Source organism: Hylaeus volcanicus, chromosome 8 (genome assembly GCF_026283585.1).
Source record: "Hylaeus volcanicus isolate JK05 chromosome 8, UHH_iyHylVolc1.0_haploid, whole genome shotgun sequence".
Classification (NCBI taxonomy): Eukaryota; Metazoa; Arthropoda; class Insecta; order Hymenoptera; family Colletidae; genus Hylaeus; species Hylaeus volcanicus.
Window position 1 is genome coordinate 9465189 of NC_071983.1, and position 12366 is coordinate 9477554.

The following is a 12366-nucleotide window of genomic DNA, read 5'->3' on the forward strand; positions in this document are numbered from 1 at the left end:
AGAGGCTGAATTTTCCAACTTTTTATTAGTTGAATTATTAGTTGAATTATATGTTTCCAATTTTTGTTTTATATTACTCACATGCAACATCTATTCAAATTGACCTGCATATGAACCTTACATTAGAAGTTTAAATTAATTCGTATTATTGCAAATTGCGAAGATGACTCGACAAAGTCATTTAATTCGAATTCATTATAACGTCCTAAGTGATAGACGTATTTATATGTTATCGATTAAGGTTAATAATATCACGTAGTTAACTATAACGCGTCAATCATAAAGTGGAGCTTTCATTTTGAGTATCCAGCCTTAAAAAGACCGAACATTCGCGTGTCCTGCGTAAAATTTAAGGTTGAATCCAGCACCGTAATTTGATTATAGTACTCTGCGGTATTTCATACTTTTTCCCATCGCGGAGACGGGTACAAAGGTATGGAAATTTGAAGCGGAACAGAGAACGCCGACGAAACGCATGTCCCGCAGGCAGAAATATGCACGCGGTAATAAAATTCATTATTGTCTGTCGCCGTTGAAATTTATTACCGAGTCGCATCGTTTCAATAGCAGGTTGCTTTATGTCCCTCGCGTATTCCCGTACTTCACCATCGGCGCTGTCAAAAGAACAGTATCTAATTAATAAGAGACATTGAAATCCGACGGGGGAATGACTGACTGGGGTTTAAATGTATGTCATTTTTACTATTCGTTAAAGTACGCGATAGCGAAGAGCATTCCCCTGTAAGTTTCGAAACACATGAAAATTTCTCAGGGCTTGCAAGTCGACTTCGTTTATTATCAGCGACGATACTAGTTTTAATCGAAACAATGAATTCACATGAAATTATATTAGGTCACCCCGTAAGTTCGTGTTGAAGACTGTGACAATATTTAATAAAAAAAGCTACGAAAATGTTATAGTGACGGTATAATGACTATATCAGAAAGGTGAGGAAATATTGTACAGTGAGAGAAATTTCACATATTAATTTGAGTGGTAGAAGTATAACTGATATGAACTTTTGGGACGACCTAATATAATATAATATAATACCTAATAATAGTTCACAATTTAGACAGAGATTTATCTAGATGCAAAATTGATCGATAGTTATTCGAATAATTTGCATCGTTTATAGTAAACTAGATGTTCAGATTATACATCGACATTTCAAAAAGTACTAACAAATGCATCCCACTGTTTGACAGTCGAGCACAATGATTGAGAATTGATAGGCATCCTCGGTAATGGGTATGCCATTGGATTCGTCACATCGCTACTGTTAGGGGATGGCAAATAGCGCGTCCATCACAGATAGTCGCATTTCTCATCGTCATTGGTATTTTAGCGTTGTTTTGTCTGCCTTGGCAGCAAACATACTTCACCTCTGGCATTATCCAGTTCATATCCGGTGCAGTATGCTGCGTATCCTGCAGCCCGCGGTTTCCTGTAGCGACTCGAGAGAGTGGCTCGATATCGGCGCATGTAAAACCCTCTGCTTCTCCCCTCTCGTGTCTTCTCTCGTCTTCACCTATGCGTCAATGGTGAAGCAATTGCGTACAGGGATTCAGTGTCGAGCTATAAACTATCGCAGTTAAGGGCATTAGTTAAGGGCAATTGTTCGTAGAAGTCGAACACGTGTCCGTTTACGTTTTATAAACGCCTTGACCAAGGTAAATCGAGGCCGTCAAACCAGTAAAATCAGGTTAATCGTTCGAGATCATGATGGCATTCGTTGGGAATGGAATTGTTCACGATCGGAACTGGTAACGATACAATTCTATACTGTAGGTACTCGAGTTAAGAAAACACTAGATACATGTATTTCTAGGTTCATTTCAAATGTTGTTTTTATATGGTTTTATTTTTCGTCGCATTTACTGCTCGGTAATTATCGACGGGAATTGAATTTCGGTTTGATTAGTGATATTATATACTATTGTCGAGTTTAGTCCTCTTGAGATAGTTGATGATGTTTTGCACATGTTTCTGGGTTCAAGTTATACTTCCTTCTCTGTAGCTCCAATCTTCTGCACTCGTACAGTAGATGGTCAATTGTAATTTCCTTATCACAGGAGTCACAGTGGAGAGGGTCCGTTTTCTTTAGTAGATGCTCATGTGTGATTTTTGAGTGCTCAGTTCTCAATCTAGTCATTATTATTTTTTCTCTTCTGGTCATAACGCTTTGAGGTACTGATTGGTAAAAGTCGTGTGTTACATTGTGAGTTTTTTTGTTTCTTTGTTGTTCCATATTTTATCCCATTCATTTCAAGTATTATTCATCGCTCTGTCTACGTTAATTATGCGTCGCGGTTTGGACGCGTATTAGTTGTCTCGCAATCCCGTTGATATCGAAGTATTCAATATTCAAGGCTCGCCATTGGTAGTTTGAATTCTTTATTAATCTCGGCGCTTGCCTGAGAGATTTAATAGATTAATACTCGTTTATGACTATGTATACGACAGATTCATTAAATAAAACTGATAATAGATTCCAATTAAAAATCGACATTCCAACAGTAATAGCCGTGTCTAATGATTGTTTTTTCTTTGAATTTCAGCCGTCGCATAACATCCAGACGACATCATCCTTCACTGTAAGTTACATACAAGATTATATTACTGATTTATCGCGCATTAATGTTGACACAATTTGTCGACTACACGATTCGTCGAAGAATCGATCGTAAATTATTGTTCGTTTAACGTGAACGTCAATTACCTGTCCTTGGCGTTCTATCGAGATCTCCTCTATTATGGGAAAAGTGCTTAAAATTTTATCAAGCACTAACGTCAACATTGTAGTTCTTATCTTGTACTCGAGTTCGTGGTAAAGAAAATTCCCATTTGATAAAAGGTTTTACTCGTTTAAAAACCTTTCGAGTCTGAGTGTCCTTATCGATTAGGCTCTTGACTTGTATGTATTTAATACATTCCAAAAATGACGATCAATATTTAAACTTAGATAATTTATTGTATATGGTTTATAGACTGCACAATCGGTCCTTCTAAACTTTTAAAAAATTCACCTACCTTATATATTTCTAATATATTTCTCCCAGCGAAACGAATTTCCGTATCGCTGTTAGTATTTGAAAAATGCGAAATCGTCGGACGTGCCGCGCAAAAAGTGAATCCGTTTTTGCATCGATGGTCCGAGAAGGATTTATTCGATGCCACGAAGAGAAATCCTGTCGTCTCGGCCGCTTTTTACCGTTCGGCTCGCGCAACAACGTTGCAGGATTTTCCGCGGATAGCGGCTTTTAGAGGAAAACTTTGGATTAAAGAAAGAGTAACGGCTGCTTCGTCGTCGGTTTCATATTCTTGTTCGCGATCCCTTCGAGTCGCGTAGCGAAAAAGCGCTAAGCGGAACACCGAGGCGACTCGGAATGTGGCGTGTTTGCAATTACTTTTCCTTTCATAGGAGTCCAGCATTATTCCACGATGACGCGTCACGTGCGTCGAATGATCAACGCCAATTTATTCCTCTGTGTTCTTCTAAATCAGTGCTTCTCAAATTTAACTTTCGCTAGGGAACCGTTGGAACTCTCTGGAATCGAATTTGAAATAAAGATTGTATCTGTTTGTTAATAGTCCCACAATTTTTATTTAATTTAAATAGTTTCATATTTCTTAATTTAGTTACTCAAACAATGCATAGAACTTAACGTGAACTGTGGACTTGAATGGGGTTTCTTGAAATTCATTTAATATCGTAGATTAACCCTTCGATTGCGAAAGGCGTATACGCCATCGAGAAATGGGCTCAGAAAAATGTTTGTATTCGTTAAATCAATTTTAAAAAAAATATCAGCTTATAGGGGATGCTGAAACGAAACTTTTTTTATATTTACAGTTTACTAATAGGATGCTTAGATTCGAAAATAAACATTGAAAAGATAGAAATTCGTAGGAAAAATTGAATTTCAGGAAAAAGGTCTTCTAAGTTTTCTAAGATTGCAGTGTCCTATTGCAAATAGAAAGTTCAAACGATTTCCTTTTGTGCTTTTTATATTAAATTCTCACCTTTCTAGTAAAATTTAAAACTGACTTTTTAAAATTTACTTGTACTTCGTGTACATAAACGCTCTTGTTTGAGAAGCACTGTTTTAAATTGAACTCTTTCGCATAGGCAAAACGCACGCGTGACGTCTTGATTTCTTTTCGCCGGCGCGCTGCGCACACACCAGCTAACGTTAGTTTACCTCCGCCGCATAGAATTCGCGATACATTCTTGTCCGTATCGTTAACGCGTGGGCAATCGTCGTGACAGCGCTCGCAGGATACGTGCAATTTACGTTAATGCCGTAGTTTCGACGTGTCCCGGTGCAACTCGAATTTTCTTGCGCGATTGTTGTCACGTCACGCTTCAGGAATATACGCGACGGAAAAAAGTATTCCCGCGTTCACACGATCCGTCTCTTGTTGTCGGCTATTAAGCCAAGCTCCGGGGGTGTTTAGACGACAAAGTCGACGTTTCCTTTGAGTGCGTTTGCTGAAGACCCCAGAGATCTTGCAACTACGGCCTGGAAACGCGTCGATATTCAAAGATTTAACAAAGTAGTAGCCTTTCGAAAAGGAAGAGGTAGAGGAGTAAAAGTTAAAGCTCCAAAGCTTGTTTTTTCTTCGATGCGACTTTTCTCGTCCTAGTTTTACAAAGTCTCGAGAAGCAATCGATGGATTGACTTGAGATGTTCCACGAGCGATTTGTGTTTCAAGCATTTGTTTGGAAGTTACGATCATTTTAAATCGACGACGATTCCCATTTTCTGGCCGTGTGTTTTTTCTTCGTTAGTTTTATAATAACTTTCCTCATTTTGCCGATAGTTGTGAGTTTATAACTCTCTCGAAAGTTAACGATTAACCTTATCGATAATTGAGGTGCCAAAGCTACCCTAAAATTGATTATGTAACATCTTCCATTGGCACTCGTTGCGTTCGAGGTTCGCCAATCTTCTTGCTTCCTTTTCTATATAATAATCGCGGTCAACCGCTTCGATTTTCGATCGATTGGAAAGTTCGATTCTGGTGGTTGGAGCTATTACGCTCGTCCTAAGAAAGCAACAGGAACGTAACGCGCTACAATGACGAACATTAGTACGAAGAATGCTGCTCGTCCGGGTCGTCGGACCGCGACTCGCGCTTGTGTTTCTCCCGCTGTAGTTCGTGCACGCGCTCGTCGGTCCAGACACACCACACCGCGAGTCGTAGTTCATAAATAATTTATGTTGCAAGTTAGGCGGTCACGCGATCTCGATCGTGTCACTCCGTTTCTTACCGGCGCGCTCGATGGGCCTCGGTACTCGAAAAGGGGAAAGAACCTTAAATTGCAACAGTTGCATTGCACTTATCGAGTATCATTTCTTGGCTGTGAAATTAGGTTGATTAACAGATTTCAACGAGAAAAGTCTACATGTCTTATGCCCTGGTACGTTTAGTTTTATTTTGAACTCGATGAAGTAGTAAAAATATATTATATAGACGGCAGAGATGCAAATGATCGTTGCAACCATTAAAAATCGACCGGAAAATACGATAATTACAGGTAATATTCCGCAAATGGGTTGGTTAAGTCGCGAGTCCTTTCTTTTTTTAAATAGATCCGATCTCTGCGCGGTGTCCTCGAGCGAAACCTGTAGGTGGAACCTATTCGTGATCGGTAGATAACAGGGCCTTTAGAGAAATATTAATTTGTACTAGGGTCTTTCACTTGCTTTCCGCGCGACGGCGTGTAACAAATTGAGAAAGATAACACGCTGCGTAGATAGAAATTATAGCAGAGCCGATAAGGTGCCTGTTATTAAACACGCTTGATCTTTTATTCCCAACCATTACCCATTCCCGATTCCCCGTACCTTACATCCTCTGTACAATAATTGTACTATTTATTTTTCTTGCTTATCCTTTTCCCATTTATGTACACATTCACGTACATATACTTTGCAATTACCTCTAGTAACGCCACTTAAGGCATATCTCGCTCCCCATTTCCCTTAATTGAACGTTTACCTCGGATGTATAATACCGCTGGCATTGCGCAACGGATAAGTAAATGATATACTCGAGGCGAATAAAACAGTCCTCGAGGAGGACTGTAGACGCAAATTGAACGACTCGTGGATGCGAGTTAACGAAACATAACTGTATCGTTCAAACGCAGCTAATACCGAACGACGTAATAAGAAAGGAATTAATTTCTTTCGAACGAGCGGTTGCACCGTTAGCCGCGTTACTTCACGGCTTAGGGAGTTCGCAAAGAATCCGCGATGTGTACGTATGTATCATTGTCAGAGTGTAGTCACGTTCGATGAGCACTCGACCGATGCAAGAAGCAACGGATTCGTTTGCGCGTATCCCCGCATCTGGCGATCTGCCCGACAGCGAAACGAAAGTTAACCGGCTGTTTTGTTCGTTGAGTTAGAAAAAGGCTGGCAGTATCACCGCGGAACTTTCCTGATGTTAGCTTAGAATGTATCAACTGTTCTTTCTTCTGACACCTAATGTTGTCCAGAATGTTCGTGCCGATTTTTATGAAAATTTCAAAGGGATATTGGAATTATATGGGTACCATTTTGTTTCACAACTTTTCCATCTTTTAAGGGATATACTGTTTAAAGGTATATGTATACAGTCACGCCCATAAGTATTCGTACCTTCTATATCTATTAAAGAAAGTCTAATTTAAATAATATGCTTCATGTTTCCAAATTAAATATATATTTACAATTACAAATTTGTTTGGGAACGTGCAGCATTCATTTAAATTAGACAAAATAAGGTTGTGGATCAAAATGGTACTTATGCAATTTAATAAATATGTATCACTATTCAAATGTGCGTTTGAATTTTTCTTAAAAATTGCCAAGAACTTTCTGGACATCCCAACAGAAACAGACCACAGCTTGGAAGAGAATTTTCTAGGCTGACATTAACTCTTGTATATGGTCACTGGGCATGTAAAAATATTGTTGAACCCTAGTGAAGTTTCAGTTTAGTACGGTTCTGACGTGACCCAGGAAGTGCAAGTCGGTCGAAGCAATCCTGGGGTTAATAATAGCCGAGGAAATGAAACGTTGAACCAAGGAGATTATCAAATATTGTACGAATACTTGTGCCTTCGCTCGGAGATTTTCCACGAGTACGTGTAACAAGGACGGGTTTCTGTCGAACGGTACTCCATTCGAGACTCCGTTTTCCATGCTTAGCGTTCGCGCACCGCCAGAGGAAGCGCGCCTGTCTAACTCGCGTCGCGATGCTAGGAACGCCCCCGAGGTTATGCCGTGGTAACCGCGCACGGCCCTGAGAAACAAATTGCACGTCCGACCTAGCTTCGCGCCACGTTTGTGTACGCAAGTTAATCCAATCCGCGGTAACTTTATTCCCCGGAGTAAGTTCGCGACCTCTTCGAACTAATTGCGAGCTGACCTCTCCCAAGTCGCGAACCGAGTCCAGAGTACGCACCGAGCGATTGAGGATTGCTACGTTCGATTGCGGGGATCCTGGAATGCTCTGTATATTGAATGTAGTCGAGAATTAGTAGAAAATGGCTACAAGAGTGTTCATCGATGTTGCAGAAATGTATTATTGCAATACTAGAGAATATTAAAGTAAAGAGTAAAGAGGATAAGGAGGCAAACAAGATCACGAACGGTAGAATGCGGGGTTGATCTGTGACCATGGATCTGAGGATCGTTGGTTCGAATTTCCGTGTCTTAGTTTTCGTTTAGACTCCTGCAGAAATACTTGTTCTTTTTCTTTTATCGCCTTCGTAGCGTATCTGAAACATTCCGTTCCTTCCCATTCGAAGGATAATTGTATTTTCCACGTGTAAATAAGCCGTGTAATACTACACTCGGGACATGCTGATCGACCGTTGCAATATTCATTGCACCTCCGATGCGGAACAACGTTTCAATCGGCGACAAGAACACATCGCGTTTATCGTTGTTGCGGTTTTAGCGTTTCCGCTTCGTTACGGTTGCCTGGTCGATTCGATAAAAGTATGCCCGCAATTAGCGCTGTAATAACGGGTAGAAGAATTTCGCGTAACGTGGAACGACAGCTTATTAGACGACGCGACCAGAAGTGATAAAACGTACGACTGAAAAATGAATCGTGTACTTCTAAACGACGAAAGACGAACTTTCGTTGGCTTCATAACGAACGGTTCATATCTAAAAGAGCAAACCCATAAAACGGTGTAAACTGCCGTGAGGCGTTTACACATTTTCCCCCCTCTTTTCGCGAAAATGCTCGAAATTTATTGGCCAGTGTTTTCCTGGCGGTACCACCCTTAACGAGCTCATATTTATCCGGCGATGCTAACAGCGTTCATCCTGGAACCAGCCTTATAACATCGATCCTCTTGTTTTACCTTATCGAGCCAACTTTTAACAATAGGCGAGGGCGAAACTTCACAGAATCGTAGTCAAAAGTAATATTCCGAAACGAGTTGCTGACGTGCATTATAATAATTGACTCTAAAGGGATGATTACATTGTCTATCAATATACAGTGAATTGCCTAAATATTTGTACCGTCTATGACTATTGAAGAAGTTTGACTAAATTACATAATACTTTTGATATCACCAAATGAATTTTTCAGTATGGATTATAAATATGTATATAAATAAGCTTATACATGGATATATTGTAGAATCCATAAAACGTTATAGGTTTAACAAAAAACAAAATTTGTATAAAGAAGATATTTTCACAAAAAGTTGAATTTGAATTTTCTTTGTAAATAATTGTCTAATGACAACATATAATGTATCTATTACATAGAGGGTACGAATATTTACGGGACTGACTGTAACTCTACAATGCGTATAAGACTGGATCACATTTGTCATTTTCGCCTACTGGAAAATTCGAAGCTTTCAATCACGAATCCATGAAAATTCGTCACTGACGATCTCAGTTCTTCGATCCACGTCCACGAAACTTCGTTTGATGTGTTTCCGTGAATGAAAACACGTCCTAAAAGTGTATCTTATCGCGTTATACCTACGGGCTATCGCGTCTCATTTAAGAAACTATCAGATACCATTAAACTGGGCGTCGCTGACAAGTCTCGTAATTTTCCGGGCGCGCCTTTGTACGCCCCCTTAATGGAACCACGTGGATCGCGGAGATAAAGCCTAACTCGCCCCACACCGAATCCTTAGCATTTGCTTGTTCCTACGCTCTAATATTCGGACCTTGCACGGTGAAATAATTTAGAAATCCTTCTTTTTGCGGCGAGATAAAAAATTGCGAACGGACGAGTCGACAACGAGAATCAGTTACAGACGAAGAATTCGTGAGATAAAAAATGAAGTGGGGGATCGACATTACAACGCGAATGCCCGCCTATCACGCTGGATTACACGCCAAATTGCTCGCGGCCTGTACGAGCGGAAGTAATGTATTGTTCAACCTGTGCGCCGGTGTTGCAAGCAAGAAAGCGCTCGTTCGCTGCTCATTTGCGTTGTTTGCTCGCAATTAGAGAAATCTTGGCGGTAGCTAATTGTGCTTCCAACTGTCTGGGCCACCTGACCTAACTTCGGAGTAATTTCGGAAAAGGTACCTTATCATATCCGCGGCTCGGACCGGCCACTCGGCCGTCGCCCCATTTCGCTAGATCGGCTCTTGGCAAAAGTTTCTCCAACTGGAACGAGTCGAATTTGTTAGTAGAAACGTTCAAATCTCCCGACAAGATGAATGGAGTGAAATTATAATGTATCTCCTTCCTCTCGAGAGCTCGAGGCACAAGTGGATGTCTTAACTCAAAACAGGGCTTTAAACATTAAACGTGGGGAGCAGTAGTTCTGCTACTTAAATTGTTATTGTACGTTTCCATTCGTTTGTATAAATGGAAGCTACGGTTAGGCAGGGTTAATTCTGTTGCGGGAACTTTTGATTCAGGCGCGCTGTGTTGCTCGGAGAATCTCCTGTTCCGTGGAATTGGAGAAATAGAAGGTAATTGTGGAGGAGAAAGCTCTTCGATCGATTCTCTTTATCAAAATTTAAATATCTTCTTGGGAGGAAATTTTGTTTACTGCGAATCTTACTGATTTGTTGCAACGAGAAGATGGTGTTCAATTTTTTATGTAGATACGCCATTTAAGCCGTTCATTGCACACATCGAATGACTCCATAAAACAAAACGTTGAGAAGTGCGATGATCTAGTGTACATTCCTTTTAAAATTCCTTTTATATAAAATTAATAAGAAAGAATAGCCAAAAAATAATCGTCGGTAATGTTCCAAATTTTACGTGACTGCTGGAGTTAATAGATTTGTGCAGCGAACGGCTCGTTCGTCCTGCCGATTTCGTCAGAGCGAATCAAATTTTAGTTAGCGTGGTGACGATGGGAACGGTTCACAAATACCAGTTAGGATCCAAGAGTAGCTCCGGCTTCGTCATTTGCGCCTATATTTGCGTTCCAAGTGTAATACATATGTACGCAGAAGTAGTTCCCATGCGGGTTACCTAACCGCAGATGATTTATTAATAGTATCTTACGGTGAGATCACAAAATATTCGATGGTATTCTAGGTGTTCCACGAAGAGTTTACGTAAACATTCATTGGAATACCGGGGAATTATTCTCTCAGTTACAGGGACTCGCCTGGAAGTTAACCTATCGAGCCACGAAATATTCCAATCCAACCCAGACAACTTCTTTTGAGAAATAATACTCAAGGGTTGTTTTTGCTTCAGCTGGACATGAAAATTTCAATACAAAAAATGTCCAGGTGTAAAATTAATTATGCGCCTTTACGTTCCATCGTTTCTGACCGTAGTTAACCCTTTAAGTGCCAGAGGAAATTTTCATACATATCTGAGAAATGCTTATCATACATATCTGAGAAATTGCAGTCTTAAACAAAGATGTATGATTGTAAACAAATACGTATATTTCGGTCAATTTTATTTTAAAGTTCATGAAATTTTTACACGATACTAAAAACATGTTAAAAATTTGTATAAAGAAAATATTCTCATAAAAACTGTTTTATTTTCGTTTACTTTCGTAAAGCAAAATTGATTTTTTAATCAGTTACAGCACTTACAGCTTCGAGCAGCGATATACCTATCACTCCTTGGCACTCGAAGGGTTAATTAAAAATATTAAGCACAGAATTAATTTCTACCTAATTTCTATCACGCAACAAATAACTCTAATTTTGTAAGAGTCTATCTACTATTGATTTTATTTAAAAAAAAGGTGCCTTTCTATAGTTCATCAGCTTGCAATCCCTAATAAATAAACAAGCCTTTGCAAATTGCATGTCAAACGGGTGATTCGTCTTCTTAACGAGCAAGTCATGCTCGTACATGTAACAATCAATTCCAATAAGACTGTAACGAGTATATCTGCGTACCGCCATGACTGGAAGGGTTAACCTTTTCAGACCTGGCATCCACAATTGAGGACACAACACTTAAAAATTAACGACACTATCGTTTAGCGCGAATGTCCTTATTTGTGCACACAAAGGAACGGTTCACAAATACCAGTTAGGATCCAAGAGTAGCTCCGGCTTCGTCATTTGCGCCTATATCACTTTTCCTTGAAAACTACACTATCTAGGATATTTTTTTTTTATTTTTTCCATACTACTTTTAATCCAAGTTAACCCTAACAATGAAATTACATTAATACGAGAAGAAGAAATAAATCATGCCTGAAACAGTTAAACCGGAAATTGAATGACCCGAGTGCCAGACAAAAATTCCCGGCACGGTTCGTATCAACGAGCAAGTACCATCGTCGGGCGTCACGGCGTGGAAACTAGCTAAATTGGGATCGCTCTAAGCTTTCTGTGGTCCTTGGACGATAAGAGAGAAATCCTGAAAGGAGCCCGTGGAGTAGGAGTTGCCGATTCATCGACCGTAGCATCCGAGCTTTGCGAAAGCCGGCTTAACTAATATACATGTAAATACGAGCAGCAGCCCGAACGGGTATGAATGCCAGCAACGGTGTTTAACGCGACCGTGCGGAGGAAAGCCACGAGGAATCCCAATTACTCGAAAGAATGAAACGGGACAAGGTCTTTTCAGCGGAATCTCCTTTTCAGCCCAGTCATTTTTCGACCTCGGACGAGAACGGGAGGCTCATGCGTCGGAACTCGCAGGAAAAGGCAGCTCGAAGAAAGGGTTGCGGTTGGCAGGGCCCCGAGGGGTAGGGGAGCTGAACCTACTAAGAGAAGAGACGTCGTGCATTTTAATTCGTGGCTCTTGAGCCCCCTTTCCCCCGGACTGTTTCCACTCCTGGATTCCTCGCCCTTCAGTCTACAGGGTGGCTCGCGAATCGTTCGCCACGTTTGAGCCGGTTTTAATGACTTAACGAACGTGTCTTCGAACAAAAGTTC

General features: G+C 40.4%; 1 protein-coding gene across 2 annotated transcripts in view; it reads left to right on the forward strand.

Annotated features, from left to right (window-relative positions):
• Positions 1-12366, forward strand: part of LOC128880673 (beta-1,4-N-acetylgalactosaminyltransferase bre-4-like) — a 94274-nt gene that overhangs the window by 24918 nt on the left and 56990 nt on the right. For both annotated transcript variants that reach the window (XM_054131000.1, XM_054130998.1), the window contains exon 2: positions 2563-2598. The gene's annotated coding sequence lies outside the window, so the exon portion shown is untranslated. The remainder of the gene's footprint in view (positions 1-2562; positions 2599-12366) is intronic.